The sequence below is a fragment of the Lissotriton helveticus genome, chromosome 6 (assembly GCF_964261635.1).
Source record: "Lissotriton helveticus chromosome 6, aLisHel1.1, whole genome shotgun sequence".
NCBI lineage: Eukaryota > Metazoa > Chordata > Amphibia > Caudata > Salamandridae > Lissotriton > Lissotriton helveticus.
In genome coordinates, this window is record NC_136067.1 from 1,607,785,552 (window position 1) to 1,607,807,341 (window position 21,790).

Sequence of the window (21,790 nt, forward strand, 5' to 3'; positions counted from 1 at the left end):
ATATTGGGCTTCAGGCAAATTTCTTTACATGTTAGCACATTCCAAAACCTTTGTATCTTAAACAATAAATATTTGGCGTTGCACAGGAATCGTCATCAATATCTGATGTCAAAACATTACGAACGAGGGGTTCCCACTATTCCATCATAATCCCATGTCAACTTCTCATTCAAGACCCGGACCGCCTCATCGTAAATTTCGTTACCTCCCTCTAATAAAGGCCCAGAAGGAAAGGAGCAGAGCCAGGTGCAGAAGATAGAAAAGTAGGATAAGAGATGTTTGTGGGTCGTAAATGGGCACGGCTACCAGTTTCGGCCGCCTAATCATGATCAGACCAACGAACACGAGAACCAGTATAGCAGGACTGGCCTCAGGCTGGGGAGGCAGCTCTTGCCGAGTCATGCTGCCACAGCGTTGCTGGCCTAAGGTGCACGTGTCACTAGCAAGGTGAATTGCCGGCTAAAGCCTACGTGTCCTTAAATGAAAAAGAGGTCATTGCGTGTCCATTGACTATGTGAGGGCAAGGAATACAAAATGGCTTCCTTGTTCTAAGATGGATGCCACGGGTAGAACAGAAATGTGTTTGTAACAGGAGTGCTCTTGCTCGTAGCATAGCGAAAACACCAGGATATACTAAATGGATCATTTGCGGTTCATTGATACCAAAATTATGTATTTGCGACTATGTTACAAACACGGGTTAAATCGTCACGGAACCTCAGTGCATGGGCCTAGTCTTTCTGTGGGGTGTCTTCTTGAATTTAAACATCATTGAGGCCATGAATGGGCTGGGATTATGCAGAATTTTGTGGTTTTTGTCGATTTTTTGGGGCTGCTGATGGGGCCTTTTGCCCAGGGGTAGTACTAGTGAGTGGTGCATGGACTGAGTCTGCCTGTGGGCTCTCACTCTCTTTAATGTAAACATCCCGGATGGCATTGGATTGTGGTGATTTTTGTGTGTTTTTCGTTTTTTTGGGGTGTACTGTTGATGTGGACTGGCCATGTGGGTGGTGGTGGCCTTCTTGAGTGCTGGTACAGGCAACATGTGCTTGGGGTGCACCTATTTTGCATAGCTTTCATCCATTATGCCCAGGGGTAGTGAGTGGTGCATGGGCCTAGTCTTTCTGTGGGGTGTCTTCTTGAATTTAAACATCATAGTGGGCATGGGTGGGCTGGGATTGTGCTGAATTTTGTGGTTTTTGTCGATTTTTTGGGGTGTATAACTGATGTTCCTCTGTCTTCCATTGCTTTTAGGTGCACAAGAGAACCACCAGTGCCAGGAAGAAGTCCTGCTGCGGTGTGTGCAGCACAACGTCACGTGTGGCCACAGACAACTCTGCAACTTGTGCAACTGCAGCCTGCTGTTCTGAGTGACATCTGAAGAAGATGGCCCCAAAAAAAGTTCCCCGTAGCTCCTCTAGCAAGAAAGTTGCCAGAAAGGAGCAGAAGAAGCAAGTTACCAAGCAGACTGGTGTGCCGCCCGCCACATTTTTTGGAATAAAAAAAAAGTACGCCTGCAGCAGCAGCGGGATCTACTGGGGACCAAGCTGGGAGCAGCACCCCCGCTCCATTGGGCTCAGTGCCACCACCCCCACGCCAACTTAAGTCCAAGCCCTTGAGTGCTGCAGAGGCAGCCAGTCTACTTGTTCAATCACCATCGACCAGTGATGTTGGTTCATTGCAAGAAAGCAGCAGCAATGTCCCTCAATCAACACAGGTTGTTGTAACTCATCTGACGAGTGTTGAACAACCACAGCCGCAACAACAACCACATGTGCAAGTACAAGCCCAAGTACATGTTGAAGGAGAGGCAGCGCAAGGAGATGCACAAGCAGAGGTGCATGGAGGGGCACAACAAGTGCCCACAATAGTTGTTCCTCCAGAAGTAGGGGCACATCTGGAAATCGATTATCAAGCCGAGGTATCATTCGAGGAAGCCACTCCTCCTGATGATCATTCATTGTCTTCCACATCCCGAGCAAGGAAAAGATCAAGGGTGGTGTCTACATCTTCTTCAAGCCCACCTCCTTCTGATGATATGGATCTTACTTGTGAACCAGCACCACTGCCGTCTGAGAGTGAGGCTGAGGCACACCATGATCTGACAAAGGTAGCTAAGCGTAAAAGGAAGGTTGTCGAGACTCTCATAGTTATGGAGTGTGATGACGCTCAACAAGAAGTGGCGTATACTCCTGCTGCTGAAGACTCTCACGACGACGACGCAGTCATCACAGGCTTGACTCCAGCCTCAGCGGGCATGCAGCAAACAGACATTTTGACCCTAGCCCTAGCCTAGCTGAGCGTGATGATGAAGTCGACGAGGAGGCAATGGGAACACCACAATCATTGAAGTTAACTAGTACACCACCACCTACCGCTTCCATATTTCTTCCTCGCCAGAAGGGACCTCCATCCACCTCGACCTCAATTAGTGGTGGGCAAAGTGCACAACGTAGTAAAGTTCAGCAATATGCATCCTCCACTTCATCTGGCATTAGCAGCATGACCACCACCAGTATCGCCTCCTCCGGCCCCCCCAGACATTTCAAGTCCGCAGTTTGGGACTTCTTTAGTATTTGCCCAAAAAAGGAAAACCTAGCCATTTGTAGCATTTGTAAGCTTGCAGTTAGTCGTGGTAAGCTTGGTACCAACTATGGGACTGGAGGCCAGAGAGGTCATCTTGAGAGACAGCATGCTGTCCAATGGTTTGCGCACCTAAAGGAGATCAAGGAAGCCCGAATTGCAAGTCAAGAAAACGTTGATGTTCCATCTGATGATGACGAGGAGGAAGAAGCGTCACACACTTCACTTACACCCAGTACCCCTGTCAGCACACCCCCTGTGAGACACACTAAGAGTGTGGGACAGAGTGAGACACCAATGCGAAAAAGTTCATCAGCGAGCGTAACTGGGTCGAAGAAGTCATCATCATCCCGTAAAATGGTCCAGGGCAACATTAGAACCATGTTGTTTTCAGACGCGCCATATGAACGCAACCACCCAACAGCGCTTCTGTATAACACTAAGCTGGCTAAAATGCTAGCGCTGGATCTTCTCCCTTTTTCTTTTGTAGAAGGGGTTGGTTTTCTAGAATTAGTGGCAGCTCTCTGCCCTAAATGGAAGGTTCCTAGCCGGTTCTATTTTGCCCGAGTTGCGGTTCCAGCACTACATGAAGATGTGCTGGAGGTGATTGGGGCAGCTGTGCAGAAGAGTGCTGTTCACACTATACATCTGACAACAGACATGTGGACCAGTGGCGCAGGCACTGATTACATGTGCATCACTGGACAATGAGTCTCTTTTTCAGGAGTTAAAGCAAAGCTAAAAGCAGGTGTTGACCTGGACCAAGTTTTTAAAGCTGCTCGGAAACATGCAACACTAGCCATGTTTGGCTTGGAGAAACGTCATACAGCAGAAAACATTCTGAATGAGTTTAATACAAAGGTCTTTCACTGGCTGTTCCCAAAAAAACGCGAGATTGGTTATGTTTCCACGGATAATGGCGCCAATGTAGTTAAGGCCATGGATAAGGGTAACTATTTCAGAGTGCCGTGTTTGGCGCACTGTATAAACCTGGTTGTTAAAAAATTCTTGAGTGAAAAAAGTCAAGCGTGCGAGTTACTGACCACCTGCCGAAGAATGTGCACACATTTCAGCCATTCTTTTAAGGCCCGGGAGCATCTGAGGGGCCTGCTACATGAACGTCGACTGCCAGTGAAAGCACTCATCCAGGAGGTGGCAACACGTTGGAACTCAACCTTCTACATGCTTGAGCATCTGTATGAGCAGTTTACGGTACTCGATCAGTATTTCCTTACACTGGGTACAGCTGTGAAGGACCTGAGGTTACATGCGGAGCAATGGGAGCTAGTTAAAAGCCTGACAGACATGCTTCGTCCTTTTGAGGTTATCAAAGATACAGTATAGAGTATATAACCAATCATTAAAGGATTATTATGCACCGCTTTTCCACAATCTTATATTTCTTGCTAGATTCTTATTCCTTTGACTTATGACTGTGACTTTTACGCATTTAGGTATAACATTCATTTGTGCTACCAGTACCTCCAAAATAAGTCAAATAAGTCCCAAATCTTCAGAATCATCGGATAGATCAGTAAGTCCCAAACCTTTTCGAACTATGGCCCAAATTTCCAGGTAGAGCATTACTGATGTCCTTTGTGTGCGCAACAAAATTTCAAGACACACCTAGCTTTCTTTAATGGATATGAGGCAAGGGCAATTTTTAAATGTAATAATAGCAATTATTTGTAAATGTCACAACCTTGACCACGTCCTTCAATACTGGACTGTGGCCAAGATATTGCTTTGCTTATAAAAGTGGCAGATGGTAAATTGCACTGGAGTATGAACACTTTCCAGAGCGGTGTGCTGATCTTTCGTATCTATTCACAAAAATCACAAGCCTTCTGAAAAGTTATGGTGTTGATACCAGTAATTTTAGCAAATTTGAGAAAACCCTTCTGCAACAAAGTATCATTTTTTGTGTAAAAACAAGGGCCAGCGGTGCATTGCACTTTCTCTCTACCCTCTCAGTTCCCTCTTCTAGAAGGATTTTATGGGTACCTAGATACCACCTCTTCCTTTTCCGCTGAATAAAGCTCTTCCCCCAGAAACTAAAGGATTGTCTGTTGCTTCTCAACTGTATCAGGCCAGATGGTTTTCCATGGGAAAAAAAAGAAAATGTCTCTATCTAAAGAGTAATGGAAGCTATCACGTGACCACGAGATGTCAAACAACGCTACTACTTTTCAAAGCTCTTATTTTTCTCCTAATGTAATATAGCTTAGTCATTGGTAGGCACTAACTTGTGTGCTACAATTCTTCTCACCAAATTGCTAACAATAGGCAGGCACTCTCCCGGTTTAATTACTATGCAGAGATAATGGAGTGAAAGACAAACTTTGCTTAAAATACTGACAAGGTGTGTTTGCTTCTCCACAGCACCTCAAGCAAACCTGTTGTAGAGCAGTAACAACTAGCGGCCCTTTAGCAAGCCTGTCTGTCTATTGATCGGACTTTCATTGCGTGGCTCATGAAAGCTGCCAGCCTGGTCCATAAACATTTAATTGGTTTATGATTGATACAATCAAGTTACATTTAAGCATCTGTTTTCCATTGCTGCCTCCCCATTGAAAATGTTATGGTATATCAGAGCATACCTCTCCTTCCAAAACCATACTTTGTGGAAAGATATCAATAAAAAAATAAGCATTGAATTAAATGTAACAAAGTAAGTGCACGGCCGTCAAGATGTCTGCTGGAGAGAGACATCAAAATGCCTCGCGTTGACGTAAAAAAGCTTTGTTATTGCCAAAGATTGACTGTTTTCCTGTTTTGTTTTTTTAAAGAAAACCTCTGAGATTTTCATTCCATTTCAGTCTTTTCGTCATGGACGTGAGCTTGTATTATTATCATTACAGCACGCGCTGGAAATTGTCCAATGAAACAGAGAGCAGGCCTCTAGCAGCGCTCACACAATGACAACGTAAAGGATATTCACGCATTTCCCTCTGTTTCAAAGACTGCGAGTGCACATGTTGAAGTGTTCATCCATGGATAATGACAACATATCTCACAACAGCACCAGAAGTACGTGCCACATGTGTCGTACTGGTGTTACGCAGTTTCCACGCATCTGTTTCTCACCTTTCCTGTGATTTTTTTATTTGCATAAACAATTGGCGTTGTAGCGATATTTGTGTTTCTCCTTTCGTCGACTGGAAAACAACAGCTACAGTCATGTGAGACTTTAGCCTCTGGCACTTATCTATGTACCATAGTTCAAAGCTGAGTGTGCCATAAGGGGATGTTCTGTCTGCTCTCTCGTCTAATTGTGCATACGCATCGCAAACTAGTGCGAACGCCATGCCTTTACTAGCCTCTCCTCCTTGACAGATTACATATAACTGAATATTGTGTTCCGTGAGTGGGAGAGACATATACTAAGATATGGGACTATCCTGCTCTCTCCCTGGCGCTGGCAAACTATCAGGCTTCATAGTGCCACACACAGGTGCGCAACGCCCATAGGGCTTAAAGGGCTTCAGCCCTCCCACACATCATGTGTGTCAGCCCGGGCTGAGACAATTCCCCACACACACAGACAGTTCTTGAGATGCTGTGGGCTGGCTGGTCTGTCGTCTTATCGCAGCCACACCTGAGTACTTCACAAAGACCATTTACTTGATAACATGGCTTTGTTGTTCGTTCACCCGTTCCTAGAGCACCTGCATCTCCACTCTGCATATTCCTTAATGCTGCTAATTACTTTTGCTGCCAAAGTGTGAGAAGGCATTTCCTGAAAAGTAACCTTAGGCTTTGTTTTTTTGCAGTTTTATACAGCTCCAACTCCACCCGAAGGCATTTAGGCACTTTTGCATGAGCACCGGTTACATTATACAATGACACATTGCTGGAAGTATTACCCCCCCGCCCCCTGAAATTTGGCTCTAGTTGCGCCCCTGGCCACACACACACATTTGGTACATGGTCTAGCATAGGTTTTGCATGGGAAGGGCACCCTTCCAGCACAAAATACTATGCTTAGACTAATTTAAAAAGTTTTCCGACTTCGGATGTGTGCTGTACATTGAAGCGCACGTGCAAATTGGGAAATGTTTGCGGTAAATAATATATTTCTGTTTTCCTGTCTGCTTAAAAGTGGTATTAGCTTCTGGTGCAAACCCCTGTCTACTAATGTTTGTAGTTAGGGTTTTCCTGCTAAAACAATGGGTAGTTCCATGGGAATGCTCCCTTGATGCAGTGTAACCCAAAGCATCATTTTGCACTGTTTTGCATTACTTTGAGGCAACTTTCCAGTGCAAAACAAGTTTTGGGCTGGAAAAAAATAAGAAAAAAAATAATAATTTACACAGGTTTGGGTCACTTTTGTGAAGCAAGCCCAGTGCAAAATGTTTATAAATCTGGGTCAAAGTTAGAATTTTGATGCAACTATGCCTTTGAAATTTACATCCTACCTCAACCTCCATAGTACTGGGGAATATGATTTTTAATTGGTAGAAAATTGACTCAACTGGGCTAAAATGTATTTACTAATGTTTAGTCTCCATTAACTTTAAGACAAAGACTTATCTTGGTTCTTGTCTTTTAATGGAATTGTCATGGGATGTTTTTTACATTGGGATTTAGAGTGACATCATTGACAACTCGAACTTCACTCTCGTCTAGTTGATGTCACTCAGATCTAATTCACTGTTAAACATCTGTTATTCTATATGTTGAGCATTGATTGCTTACCTCGTTAGCACACCACAAAGGGCTTACACAAAACTATTGATATCCTCACTCATCTGAATTTTACGAAAACCTCCGGAAAGAGACTCTTCAATGAATACTATTATTAGTACAGTATGGGCACTAAAGAGCTCCCCAGGTTGGCCACCACACTCTGAGAGAAGCACTTATCTGTGTATTTCTTATGCGTCATTTCTAATGGTGAGCTATACACTTTTACTTTGCTTAATCAAACTGGTTACATGGTTCACTAACAATTAGTTGGTACTAACATCTCATAGTATAAAGGTGATGATCACTGATTCTGAAAGCAAGTTCCGCAAACTATTGGCACTAGTTCATAGTCCCATTAATCAGTGTGAGAAATTATGTGTTGATCATTTTGTGAAGAAGTCAGCAAATCACCCTCGGTAGTAGATGACCTATCAGCGCTAGGTCAACAAGATAGTCTAGTTTTTTTTATACGTACAATAATGCACGACATTTGGATCTTGTTTTATCTTGCCACTTGATCATTCATTCGAGCAATAATATTGGAAGTCTTGCTGTTAGATCTGGGGGTCTCTAGTTTGGATAGGTAGGCACCAATGTCCAAACAGGGACCCTTGCTTCTAGTCAGGCTAAGGGGGAAACACTCTTTAGATAACCCCTGCTCACCCCCTTGGTAGCTTGGCACGAGCAGACAGGCTTATCAAAGGCAATGTTTAAAGTATTTGTACCAACGCTCAGAGTAACACAGTGGAAACACCACAAATGGACTCCAGACAAGTTTAGAAAAATAAAGTTATTTAATCTAAACTACACAAGACCAAAACAACAAAAATCCAACATACACAGTTCAAGAATATGATGGAAAAAGAGTTCTAGGTTTTGCGCCAAAATAATCCACAGTTGCATCACGTTTAGCCCAAAGTACCTGTATATGCGACAAAAGTTCCAGATGGAACCTGCAACGTTGAAAAACAAGCAATGCGTCACTCCTAAGACCCTGGGGAGGTGATGCAACAGCCCCACTGCACGCAGCGGACGTGTTGCGACGAATCCGGTCTGTATGGGGAGGGTGCGATACCTTGTATGGATTCCGGTGCGCAGGGGCGGTAGGAAGCGTCTCGCACAGGCACGATGCGACGCTCTTCGGGATGGCGACGATCTCAGGTGCAGCGGCGATGAGCAGCGCAGCATCGATCTTCTCCTCTCGCGGCCCCTCGATGCGATGGCTCTGCGACAATGTTCGCAGTGTCATGATGCGGTCCGCAAGCAGGCGGTGCGGCGATCTCACCCTGCGACGACAGGCTCTGTGATGGTATTCACAGCGACAGTAATCTTCCTGCACTGGAGTGATGTGTTCCGCAAGTGAACGAAGCGTCGGTTCTTGCAGCGGCAACAGGCGCTGTGATGATCTCAATCTTCGTGGCGGCGAAAATGTCCTCGCACTGTCGGGGATGTGCACCGCAAGCGAGCGATGTGTGAAAATTGCAGATTGTCTTAGTTTCTCCTTGTCCAGCTTCCCAAACAGCAGGCACAACTCCCAGAGGCCTCACAATTGGGTCAGGCACTCTAGGAAGGGCAGAACTCTCTCAGCAGAGTTCAGGGGGAAGCTGGGGGTGAAGTCCTTTTGTTCCTGGGACTTCTTAACAGGAGGCCAGCTCTTCTCAGGCCCTTGGGGATCTCTTCAAGCAAGGGGACAAAGCAACAGCAAAGTCCCTCTCCTCTCCTTGGCAGAAAAGCAACTGAAGGTCAGTCCACAAGCACACAGCAGGACAGTCCTTCCTCTTCAGTCTTCCAGCTTTCTCCTTGGCAGAGGTCCCTTCTTGATTACAGGATGATCTGAAGTTCAGTGGTCTGGGGTCCTGTACTTATACCCCAAAAAGTCTTTGTTCCCTTTGTGCAGGAGGACTCTGAGCCCGGTCCAAACCAGTTCTGGAGCACTCTGTTTACATGACTCCTTCTTTCCTTTCACAGTGCAGAGCAGAAACATCAGACGCCCCACAGGAGGTGGAGCCAGCATTGTGGAGGGAAAGCACAGCCCTGGAGCACTTTGTTGACATGATTCCTTCTCTCCCTTCAGAAGTGCAGAGCAGAGACATCAGACGCACCACAGATGGTGGAGCCAGCAGTGTGAGGGGCAGGCACAGTCCTATTCAGGCCCCATGTGCAACTTCTCCCTCCCATCTAGATGCAGATCTCTCTATTCACCACTGGGCGGACTCATTCTGTCTCCTGGAATCCCCCGGCGCTGTCACTCACAAACCAGACAGTCAATTCGCAAACAGGCCAAGGCACACAGAAAGGTCAGACAAGAACGCAGCCACTTTCTAAAATTGCTGTTTTCAAACACAGGATTTAAAAATCATCATTCCTAAAAGATGTGCTATTAAATTCTGAGTTCAGGGATACCAGACTTTAATTTTCCATCTTGCTTCTATGGGAAGATATGCAGGTAAACATTATACACAGCATTCCCCATTATAGCCTATAGGCAAGATAGCCTTTCAATAGTGAAAAACTAACATGGCTGTAATTCACTACCAGAGCATATGTGTTCTATCGCCCTAAGCAGGGAATCCCATTGAGGTATCGTTTGGTCTACCCTGCCTTTAGGCAGGAAGGGGGTTGTGTTGGAAATGGCCCTTTTTGCAGGGTTATCCCCAAACTTTTTGCTTCTTCCTCCCTTATTTTTCCTGACCCGTGGTTGTTGGCAGTAGGACTCTGGGCACTTTACCACTGCTGATCAGTGCTAAAGTGCATATGCTCTCTGTATAAATTGTTATTGTGATTGGTTATCCATGATTGGCATATTTGTGTTGCCAGGAAGTCCCTAGTAAAGTGCACTGGGTGTGCCAGGGCTGGTGACTTAAATGATACTAGTGGGCCTGCAGCACTGATTGTGTCACCCACAGGAGTAGCCCTAAAATGGTGTCTCAGGCCTGCTACCGTAGTGCCTGTGTGCAGTTGCTAACTGCCATGCTGACCTGACCAGTGTCCATACTGGCCAGGCCTAACCCTTCCCTTTCTGTATACATTGGACACCCCTATGGAAGGCCCTAGGTACCCACCCCCTGGCAGGATGCAGTGTATGTGAAAGGTAGAGCATGTACTAGTGTGGGTGATACAGTATTTACTGGACATAAACGGGGGGGCTGATACTGAGAAAGACCTCTCATGAAGGAATGAAGCAAGCCACTCCAGTGCCTGACTTGTAATTCCTACCTCTGCCAAGCGTCTCAACAGAATGTCATGCGATACTGTATCAAACGCGGCGCTTAAGTCCAACAGGATCAGTGCCGATGTTTGCCCCGCGTCCATGGCCGATCAGAGATGTTCTGTCACAGCCAGGAGAGCCGACTCCGTGCTGTGACCTGGCCTAAAGCATATCTGGGAGGGGTCCAGTATATTCTTGAGAGTAAGAAAGTCTGACAAGAGGAAGTTCAAATACGCCTCTGTGATCTTAGCTGCCCAAGGAAGCAAAGAAATGGGCCGATAACTTTCTGCTGTAGTTGGATGGAGGGCAGGCTTTTCAAGCAGCAGAATTACTTTTTCCTGTTTCCAGACCCTAGGCACCGTAGCCGTACTCAGAGACATATTCATCACCTGAGTCAGAGAGGGTAAGACGGTTGGCAGTACCTTCTTGAATGGGTCAGGTTTAAGAGAATCGACAGGAGAGCCTGACTTAATCCTGCTACCCAGCAATAGCAGCTGCTCCACCGAGATTGGGGGAAAGGTGTGGAGAGTATTCAGCTGCTGGCAGCAAAATGCAACCAACGGATTGCCGTGTCCAGACGGGAAGGAGCTGTAGAGATCCTCCACCTTTTTCAAAAAGAAGGTGGCCAGCTCCTCACACTGCTTGTTAGACTTAATAGTGGACCCCATGTCATTATGCTGAGATTGCAAGCTGGCGAGTATAGAGAACATGCTTTTAGCAGGATTGGTACTTTCGCGGATTTGATTGGAGAGGAAAGCTGCTTGTGCCTGGTAGATGGCTTTATGATATTTTTTGATTGCTGCCCTATAGATAGCCCTATAGATAGCCTTAGCTAACAGGCAGAAATATCTTCTCCAAATCCACTCCAGCTTCTTACCACCTTTACGCAAGTCAACGAGGTCCGTGTTGTACCGTGTTGTACCAGGGTCTTGTTTTGGATTCACGACAACCTGACCATTTCATGGGAATACGGCTGTCTAATGGTTGCCTGATCCATTCAGAAAATAGCCTGTATACCCACCCTGAAGCCTTAAATTCCCTTGCCACCCAAAAACCCGTATAAACCAAAAAATGCCTGACCACCCAAAACCCTATACCTACCCTAACCCCTAAAATACCATATATATATATATATAAAACCTTTACCAAGCAAATGCCTTTACTATTCATGCCTTTACAACATTTTAATAAATCATACTAACTTGTAAAACCCTTGCCACGCATATGCCTTTATCAATCATGCCTTTAGAACGAAATTTGTTGTAAAGGCATACATGGTAAAGGCAAATTCGTGGATAAGGCATGCATGCTAAAGGCATGGGTGGTAAAGGCATATGTGTGGTAATGGCTTCATGGAAACGGTCACACGTGGTTATGACCTCGTTGTAATGGCTGTTTCCCTTGCAAACGAAGTGTGATTCCACGGTGCAGGCGAAATGTTTAACGTAAATAAATAGGTAGAACTTTGTATTGCTATTGTAATGCATTCTGGATCCCTTTAGGACGAAACGTTCAATGCAGAAGACAATTTATTCTTAATCATTTGGTACGAATGGCATCTAATTGAAACCATGAAAATCAAAAAGTGGTCCAAACTGAAACACTAGCAGACCCTACCGAACTCCTGGATTAACTTTTATCTATGACTCATTTGCAGCCATATAAAATGAAGCTCTGCAGATACTATTCTCAGCAGATTTGCACAGCACAGTAATGGCCTTTATGTTTGGAAATTTATTGACCATGGACAGTTTATAAGAAACGATGTAGTTCATCAGAGCACCAGACGGATGGAGCACATGGGAGCTTTCTGTTCAGGAAGTTGGGTTTCAGAATAATACTTACTTTGATAGAGTTGCTTTCTTAGTGAAGTAAAACAGTAGGGGAGCCAATGGCCACTTAGGTTTCAAACATAAATATTTATTTATAAGTCACCCAGCAGTTAAATGGAAAACGCTTGTGTTTTTGTGAAGGCTGTATGGAGAAGCTGAAAGCAGATGCTCTCAACCTAGAGAGAACCTATACAGAAAGAAATAAACATGGCTGAGAGAACCTACACAGAAAGAAATAACCATGGCACCGGTACACAATTAAACATTTTCTTGCTTCTTTATTGGTCATGTGCAAGTGAAATTTCATGTGCAAACTATGCAATCACCCTTTTCGAAACGAATGAACGGCTTCTAGCTGAAACCAAAGGAAAGCGACATGTAACCTCAACGAAAACACTAACATACAACTCATTTGTGATATATACGATCAAGTTATATAGTGACCAAGCACAGGACTTGCACATTTAAGCTGGCCCCTCGGTGTAGTCAACACATTTTGCTCTGCACCTATTTTACACAACTAGGTTCATGCACTGAAAATGCACACCCAGGGTCTGACTTTCCTAACACATGTTCCGACCTGGAGCAGGTCAGATCCAGTGTAGGATGCAATCCAGACAGAGGCCATTTCTGACTACAGCAGGCCTTGAGGAACTCAATTAAAACACTAATACAAGACATGAGTGTTGAACTTGATATTCCGTTTTTGAACCTCAACCTCCTTTGCAAGGAGTTGGAATGAAAAAAACCTGTTTCACGGGTCAGGCCTTGGACCCTAAACCCTCATTCACTAAATGTATTCTGATCCCTCACATGGATGGAGGTCTTCTGTACTTCGTTAGGGCTCGGTCCTCCCACTTACATGAGTCATTGGAGCCACTGAAAATATATTTTGAAAATCTTCCAAGACTTTCTCATAGAAGGTGGGGAAGAAACCTACTTTGACTCACTTCCTGGTGCTGCAGCATCAAGAATACTTTGGAATTAGTGGAATCTACGTGTTAGGTAGACCCATCACACACTCCATTGGTAAAATACCCATTGTACAGTAGGAACCACTTTACGGTGTGAATTAACCCTACACCTTTATCCTGAATATATTCATACTGACACTCAGGCAGAACATAAGAAGACTGTAGTACGTGTCTTTTAACGAGTAAAATATTATATAGAGGCTAAAATGTCGATTATAAACTGTCCTTAGTTCTAAATCCAATTTCTCTTTTTTTTAATTAGGGTTAAGATGCAGTTAAAAAGGACAAAGCATTTCGTTACAAGTATACCTAAAACCAATATACAAAGGATTAGCAATAACAGTCAAGGAATCAATAAATGCACAGTTAATATAAGAATACACAGTTATAAAAGGCCGATATTATAGAGCATTCTTTCAATTACATTATCATACAGCCTACTGAATCATAGTCTCGCTTCCCTCCATTTTGTGATGGGGGCCCAGATGCATCTTCCCATCTCCCGTTTTTTAACCCCCTTCATTTCATATAAGCTAGACTCGACATTGTGTATACCTAAAAGTCTAGAAAACCACATCTGGAAAGAGGGAGCTGTATCATCTTTCCAGCCTGCCGAGATTAAAATCCTTAGTACAGCGACTGACATAAAAACTAGGGCTTCCTCTTCCTTCCCAAGGTTCAGCTTGGAATCCGTACTTAATAACATCAGGGTCGGGGATAGGTCGATCTTATGACCTAGCAGCCCCTCCCAAAATTTCATTATCTCATCCCTTATTGAATCCAACCGATTGCAGTGATAGAACATATGTAAAATATCTGCTTGGCTGTCATTGCATCTCGGACATCTGTCATTTTCCCTTACGCCCCAGGCGAATAATTTTGCAGGAGTATAATAAAGATTGAAAACCGTTTTATAGTGCTGGGCCCGTAAATTAGAGGCCCGAAATATCTCTTTATTCAGGCATAAAGCAAGATCCACATCGACGTCTGGATTACCCAATTTTGTAGCCCAATTATTTTCCGTCTTCTCAATATCATCTTGGATCTTCGTTAAGAGAAGATTATACACCAATTTAATCTTCTTACATCCTCTTGCTAGTGCCTCAATTACAGGAATGTCCACCGGGGTAGGGAGCTTTAATCTTTGAGCCTTAAGAGTTCGAACTATTTGACCATACAAGAACCAGTGATCGGCTGGGATGCCAAACCTACTTTGTAAAACCTCAAACCCAATTATCTTATCTCCCTCCAGAATATCCCCGAGAGTCTTAACTCCTAATCCTTTCCATAGCTGTATGTTCCTGTCCGTTCTCAACTGAGGGAAGAGGCTAGAGTTTCCAAGTTGTAAATATGAATGTAGCTTTGAAGCATTAAAACATATTAGAATAGATTTCCAGACCAGCTAAGCACTGTACAACGTCTTAAATCTAGCCCTTCTATAAAATCTCCTTTCCACTTCACACAACAGCAGACCAGTAGCCTTTCTCCCCAGCAACATCTTGAAAATCGGTGGAGGACTCTGTAAATCAATATTTTCCGCACCAGAGTCCACCTCACATTGAAAAAAGATAGACATTTGGATCAATAGGCAAGACCAGTGATAGAGTCTTAGATTTGGAAGTGCCACCCCCCCTTTCCCTAGGTAATGACATAAGGCTGGTAGATCGCCTAACCTTGCCGCACTGCCAAATGAATCTTATGAATGTGGATTCCAAACTTTTCATTATTGTTTCATCTATAAATAGGGGTATGGCCCGAAACAGATATAACACTCTGGGAAGCATTAACATCTTTAGTGCGTTGACCCTTCCTACCAAAGAAAGATGTAACACATCTAGTCTTTTTAATTCAGCTTCTATAGATTTAACAAGGGTGGGGTAATTATCTTCAACAATTCGATCCACTGAGGCATTAATTTTCACCCCTAAATAGATAGCAGAATCTAGGAATCTAACATCAGATTTGACTATATTTTTCGAACAAATTATCTGTGTTTTTGATTCGTTCAAAAGGTACCCAGATCGATAGTCAAAGTCCTTCACCATCTGGGCCAAAGCCGGGAGCGCCTGCTGTGGATTAGTAGTAATAACCGCCAGGTCATCGGCGTAGGCCAAGATTTTATGCATATAACCATTAAAATTCACAGGGGTTATCCCAGGGCACTCAAGTATTTCCTGTATGAGAGGGTCGATATAAAGAGAGAACAGGATGGGTGAGCAGGGACAAGCCTGACGCGTCCCTCTCTTAATATTGATTTTTCCCGATTTCTCACCCAGCACCATGACCCTTGCTGTCGGATTTAAATACATGGCTTTAAGAGATCTAATAGTTTTCTCGCCAAAACCTCTGCTGGCCAAAATACCCCAGAGAAAGCTCCAAACAACCAGATCAAATGCTTTCTCCGCGTCGAGCAGGATCATGGCCACCCCCCCCCCCCGTGGCAGCCTGGGCGTCGAATAATGTTATTACTCTGTTTATGTGATCTGTCGTACCACGATCCGGGATGAATCCATGCTGCCACTGGGATACCAGACCCCCAATGATCCTGCTCAACCTCTTTGCCCATATCTTGGAATACAGCTTCGTATCCGAATTAATTAATGAAATCGGGCGATAAGATCCTGGTTTTTTACTTGTTTATCCCTTTTTGTGAAAGATTATAATATTGGTTTCCTTCCACGAATCAGGAACTACTCCTGAATACATAACCCCGTTAAACAAATCAGCCAATAAAGGGGCGACCTCAGACTCAATCGCTCTATAGACCTCAAGAGGAATCCCGTCTGGTCCTGACGCTTTACCAGGGGCTAGTTCCCGCAATGCAGCTACGGCCTCACTCTGCGTAATATCTTTATCGAGCTCCTTCCTGGTTGCATCATCCAGGCGAGGGCCCCCATCCGGATACTCGCCCCCCTGAATCCTAGCACAACTCTCCTCATCATAAAGCTTTTTATAAAAATTCTCGAAAACCCTCACTATATCCTTTACTTCGGTGAATTCGTTCCCATCCTCTTCTATACATGAAATAACATTTTTGGCTTTCTCCTGCCTTCACCGGAGGGCTAGAGCTCTACCAGCTTGCTCCCCTGTTTCGTACCTTTTAGCCCTAGATGATTGGAACTCACAGATCGCCTTCTGAGTCACCTCCTTCTGCAATTCTGCTTTAACCGTCAGCAACACATTTTGGCTTTCGCTGCTGTCCCCTCCTGCGGCAATATCCTTTACATGTTGCTCTTCCGCCCTTGCTAGTTTCCCCATTATTGCCTCAACCTTACATCTATCATCCTTTCTCACCCGTGCAGAACAGCCTATAGACTCTCCCCTTAAAGCAGCCTTAAAAGCCTCCCAAACCCCATTACGAGAGGTACTACATCTATTTGCTGCGAAGAATTCGCCCGCCCATATAGTAAGATGTTCAACAAACCTCTTATCGGCCAATAATTTCCTTTCGAAGGTCCATCCTGTCCTTTTCCTTTCCACCCTACCAAGATCATATGACATTACCAGAGGGGTATGATCTGAGATTAAACTCTGGAGTTTTGTGATAACTACTTTTTTTATTTCAGAAGACGAGATAAGAAAATAATCCAGCTTTTAATACTTCTGAACTGGATTTGAAAAGCATGTGAAGCCTGGATTTTGAGGTTCTTTCACACCCCAAACATCTTGCAGCCCATGTGAGCTGATAAAGGCCTGTATTGCCCTAAAAACTCTGGGTTTACGCCCAGCATATACTGTTCCAATACCCCAATCTGCTGAAATATTTAAATCTCCAGCTACTACTAGAGGCGAGGGCCAACTAACTAACTCCACTTCTAAAAAATCAAAAATCTCTGGATCGTCTTTATTTGAGCCATATATAACACTGAGTGTAAAACCCATTTCCATTTCTGCAATCACCCATCTACAGTTGCTATCAGCTTTGACTTTTCTAGCTGTTCCCAAAGTAGATCTTACCAGTATAGCAACCCCCCTTATGGTTGAGGATTGAGTAGAACATGCCACCAATTCAAAACCATTAAGAGACAGCAATTTCGTCCTAGCCCATGGGAGGTGAGTTTCTTGAAGACAAAGAACGTCTATTCTATTATATTTTATAAGATATGCCAATCTTTCCCTTTTCTTCCAGTAATTCATACCCCCGACATTAATTGTACAAATTCTAATGTTCGCCATCCTGCTGTGCTATACAACCTACTCCAGGAAACTGATCCTTGATTGAACTTTTCTTTAATAATCCTATACTTTGTCCTATACTGCACCTTTTCCCATTTTCCCCATTTTACCCCCAAACCCCAGCTCACCCCCTTCCCAATCCCCCACACCCTTCCACCCTCAACCACGCAACCCCCAGACCCCACCCCCTCCCACCTCAGTGAGGCGCTCAGACCAAGTCTGTGCATGTGATGGTGCACGATGGTGCCCGATGAGTGCAGTGAGATCTTGAGATACACCAATATTCAAAGTAAATACAAAACCAATATGAAGCCCTAAACACCCGAAGTAAAAGAAACACAAGTCCACAAATCAAACACCAGCCAGAGTCACTCCATCCATTGGTCAATCATTGGTCAATCAATATATACCAACCAAAGTTTAAGCTTCAAAAGCAATATCAATCCAGTAATTAGGAATTCCAGTCTAATTACCCACAGAGTCCAGATATTCCTTCGCTTTTATCTCTGAAGAGAAAAAGAGTGTCCTTCCTTCATTGATGACTTTCAGTTGGGCCGGGTTTATAAAAAATGACTGTTTTTTTATCCTGAAATGGTTTGATCATACCTCTTAATCGCCAACGTCTCTCCACTGTCGAGTGACAAAAGTCCGGCCGGACAAAGAATGTAATTCCGTCACTGCTTCGTTTAGTATTTGGCCTGGCTAAATGGCCTATCTAAGAATGAAGTTATCGAGGAAGATCAAAACCGCTCTGGGTTTATCCCCCTCCTTTGTGTTCCTTCTTATTTCAAAGGGAGTGCGATGTACCCTCTGCACCTCCAGAGGCCAGTTCCAGCTAGACAATTCCGGGAATGCTTGTTCAAAGAGCTTGAGGATGAATGCCCTGATGTCGGATCCCTCGGCTCCCTCCGGTATTCCCAATACCCTCAAGTTGTTGCGACGAAGCCTGTTCTCCATTTCTTCCAGCTTCCATTGGATGTCCACCACCTGGGAGGATTGCGCATTAACCTTGGATACAGCCTCTGCAACTTCCGTCTCTGTTGAAACTATCCTGTCTTCTAAATTTGAGACTCTGTCCCCAGTATTTGCACAGGCCTTTGAAAGTTTTCTAACTACGCCCCGCATCTTCCTCATTGCCGCCTGCGATTTACGATTGTCTAAACGGGTTTCCTCTCTATGGGCAATGATTTCCTGGTGAATTGTTTCCAGTAGCGACATTTGGGCTAACTCGATACTGGGGCTATCCTGTAACTGCAGAGAGGAGAGATGTTCCCCGCTTAGTTCACCTTTGGTATATGCCTTAGTGATCGCTGCTGGGGCCTTTAATGCGGTTACAGTCCTCGTCTTCCTCAGACCACCCAACCGCATCAGAGGCTGAGAAAAAGGCCTCACTTGAAGCAGATTCTTTCCCATCCCCAGCGCCTCCTCCAAGAATTCCTTGGCCGGCAGCGAAAGATTGAATGCCTGTCTCTGGAGTAACTTCATTATCCGTTAGTTCTAATTGGCCCCCACAGCCATATCGGCAACATCCTTTACCAGCGGTTGAGGGCCATCGGTATGCACACCAGCATCTGGAGACCCCAAGAGCTCATCCTTCTTTCCCAATGAAGCTGTGGCATTTCCGGGCATCTCTCCCCCCATTTCACCCTGTAAGTCATTTCCATGTAGCGTGTCCTCATTAGAAAAGGGGATCTTCGGGGGGGGGCCCCGCTAACGTCAGTAACATCAGTGACAACTAGGGGGGCCAGCGCCAGTGCCTCCTCTTCTATAGGAGTACCCTCCATCCCTTTAGACTCCACCTTGCCTGCCTTCTCCTTACCGGTCTTAGCAAACAGGTCCGCTATTGACGCCGTAGCGCTGTGGTCTGCTGCTGCTTCTTCTTAGGATGTTCTGTCGGGGGCGTTTGAGCTCCGAGTGCCTCCGCTGCTCCTTCATCCCGTTGATTTTTCTTTTTTCCTGCAGCCGATTTCGAAGCTGGGTTGATTTTGGGGGCCATGACTTCCTTAGGTGCTGGGCTCTGCTGACCAAACACACTCGATTCTTCCTTGGATGGGATTCTGTCCGAAAGCTCCGCTCCGGAATTCGATCGCGAAGTCCGCGCTGACTGCAACGATCTTCGGCCCAGACTCCTCCCACCTGTATTCACTTGGCGCTTCTGACCGGGTGAGAGAGCAGCAAGCGTGGACGCCAGCTCCCGGGGCAGTTGTCTCGCTGATCCGCGACAGGACAGCGTTGTCAGCATTCCTAAGAGATTCTATTTTGTCAAGGTATTCTCTTTTTCCGAAAACAAGATTAACTAGCGTCTGGCCGTGTCTGCACCTCCGTTGGGCTCCTTCTACTGCAAGCCCTCACTGCTCACTCATTACAGCCGCAGTTACGCAGCCGCCATATTGCCCCTAAATCCAATTTCTCTACATGCCCAAAATGTGTGATCGTTAGCACACGGCTCCATTCATGAAATCACACCTTGTTAACATTTCTGAGGTACGGGTTTTATCAATAGTTTTATGGACTACAAGATTTTTTGGAAAACATAAACCATTCTAGTCCTATGAAAACTTCAAATTATAAATGCCTCGGAGAAGATGCAGAATTGCCTAAAATAATTAAAAGGACCTATTGTCAAGGATTCCCAACTTGTGATTGTAGGACTCAGGACCACGTTGATAAAAGTGTTTACAAAAAATAATACAGCCCTGACTTTCTGCTATCCTACCAACACCATGCTTGCTCAGGATACTATCATTACAATAAAATTAGAAAATCTTTACCCACCGGTACCATTGAAGGAACCTACCAGAACAGCTGGGGGGTATCCATCTGAAAACTATGCTATGCAATGTGAGGTCTGTAACCAAACTCTTAAGTGTAGATCCTAGGAGTCCCACAGGACCTGCATATTTTGGATTACCTAAACTGAGGGCTTGGTGTCCCCACCGTTCCGGACACCCCCACAGGATATGTCAGCCATTTGACCAGCTAGCTCTACAGTGCCACTACCACCCCTGTATTTTACAGTGGTGTAGGTAGTCTCTGGCAACCACTGAACATGGCAACCCTGATCCCCCAGGGATCGTGGAAAACTACATTTCACTCAGGCCCTCATGCTTGCTTTCTCTCAGAAAATACTCAGTTTGGCGATTAGGATGTTTCAATAAGAATTTATTGGTCAAGTGACAGCCTCGTGTAAAACATATGTGCTGTGACAATTAGGAGACAGAAGCATATGAAAGAGATTGCTAGTACCAATATAGTAAATAATAGATACATTTCTACCATAGTGCTAATAAGAAGAAAATAAGCAGTTCAGATAAAAACAGTAGCACTTGCATATCCCTAAAATGCACACCCTAAGCAATTTCCCTAAATGTACCTAACCTCGATCTTCAAGTGTAGCATGTATATGCGTGTAGCTATGTGTATTTGCAGCCAAGAAACCCCTATGGAAGAACCAGCCCCCTCACCTGATGGTTTAGAACGAAGGACCCCATCCCTGACAGCCCGCAAGGGAAGGGATGTCAGACTACTGCTTGTCGGGGATTCGGCATGCAGGACCCGGTCTCAGCTTGGAAGGAATTCTCCTCTAATTTTTCAGGGGAGTAAGGGTCTTTTATACTAAGGTGGTAACTCCAGGGTGTTTTCTAGAATCAATATGTTTTTAAAACAATCCTAAATGTTTTGAAAACATTCACCAATTCTTTTCTAAACAAGTGCGATCATGCACAGCTGGCTGTTGGCCAAGGATGAAAAAAGTGGTGACCCTTATACAAAATAAATCTGTTGTGCTTGGGGACATGTTTATGTATGTCAGGTACAGGGATTCTGATAGAAGACTAAGAGCCTGGTGTCGAAGAGACAGGAGCAAACTAATAGGTAGAAGTTCACCTGTTTAGATTAGTAATAGTCGTTTGGATGGGATAATGTATGTAATCCGGGGTATACATGATGGGGCTATCCTAAAAGACATAACAACACCAACTGCAAATCACTGACCTCTTAACCCTGTACACAATTCACTATTATTTCTCAATGAATGGTGGATTTAAGTTGACAGTACCCCATTTCCATATTACATGGTACTGCTCGCTTTTAAAATGTATTGCAAGGACATAACAAACAGGGTTGGGGTGATCTCCTACCAATCCTTAATAAATAGGACAGATTCAACACATAATGGCCTGAACATATGAAATCTAATTTTATGTTTGATATACAGGCACTGACTTTTTCATTTCATAATAATTTATCACCCTCCAAATCCATCCTGTGTCAACATCTGTGCTTTTGCTGAACAGTGTGAATAATAATAATAATAATAAAGCCATTTT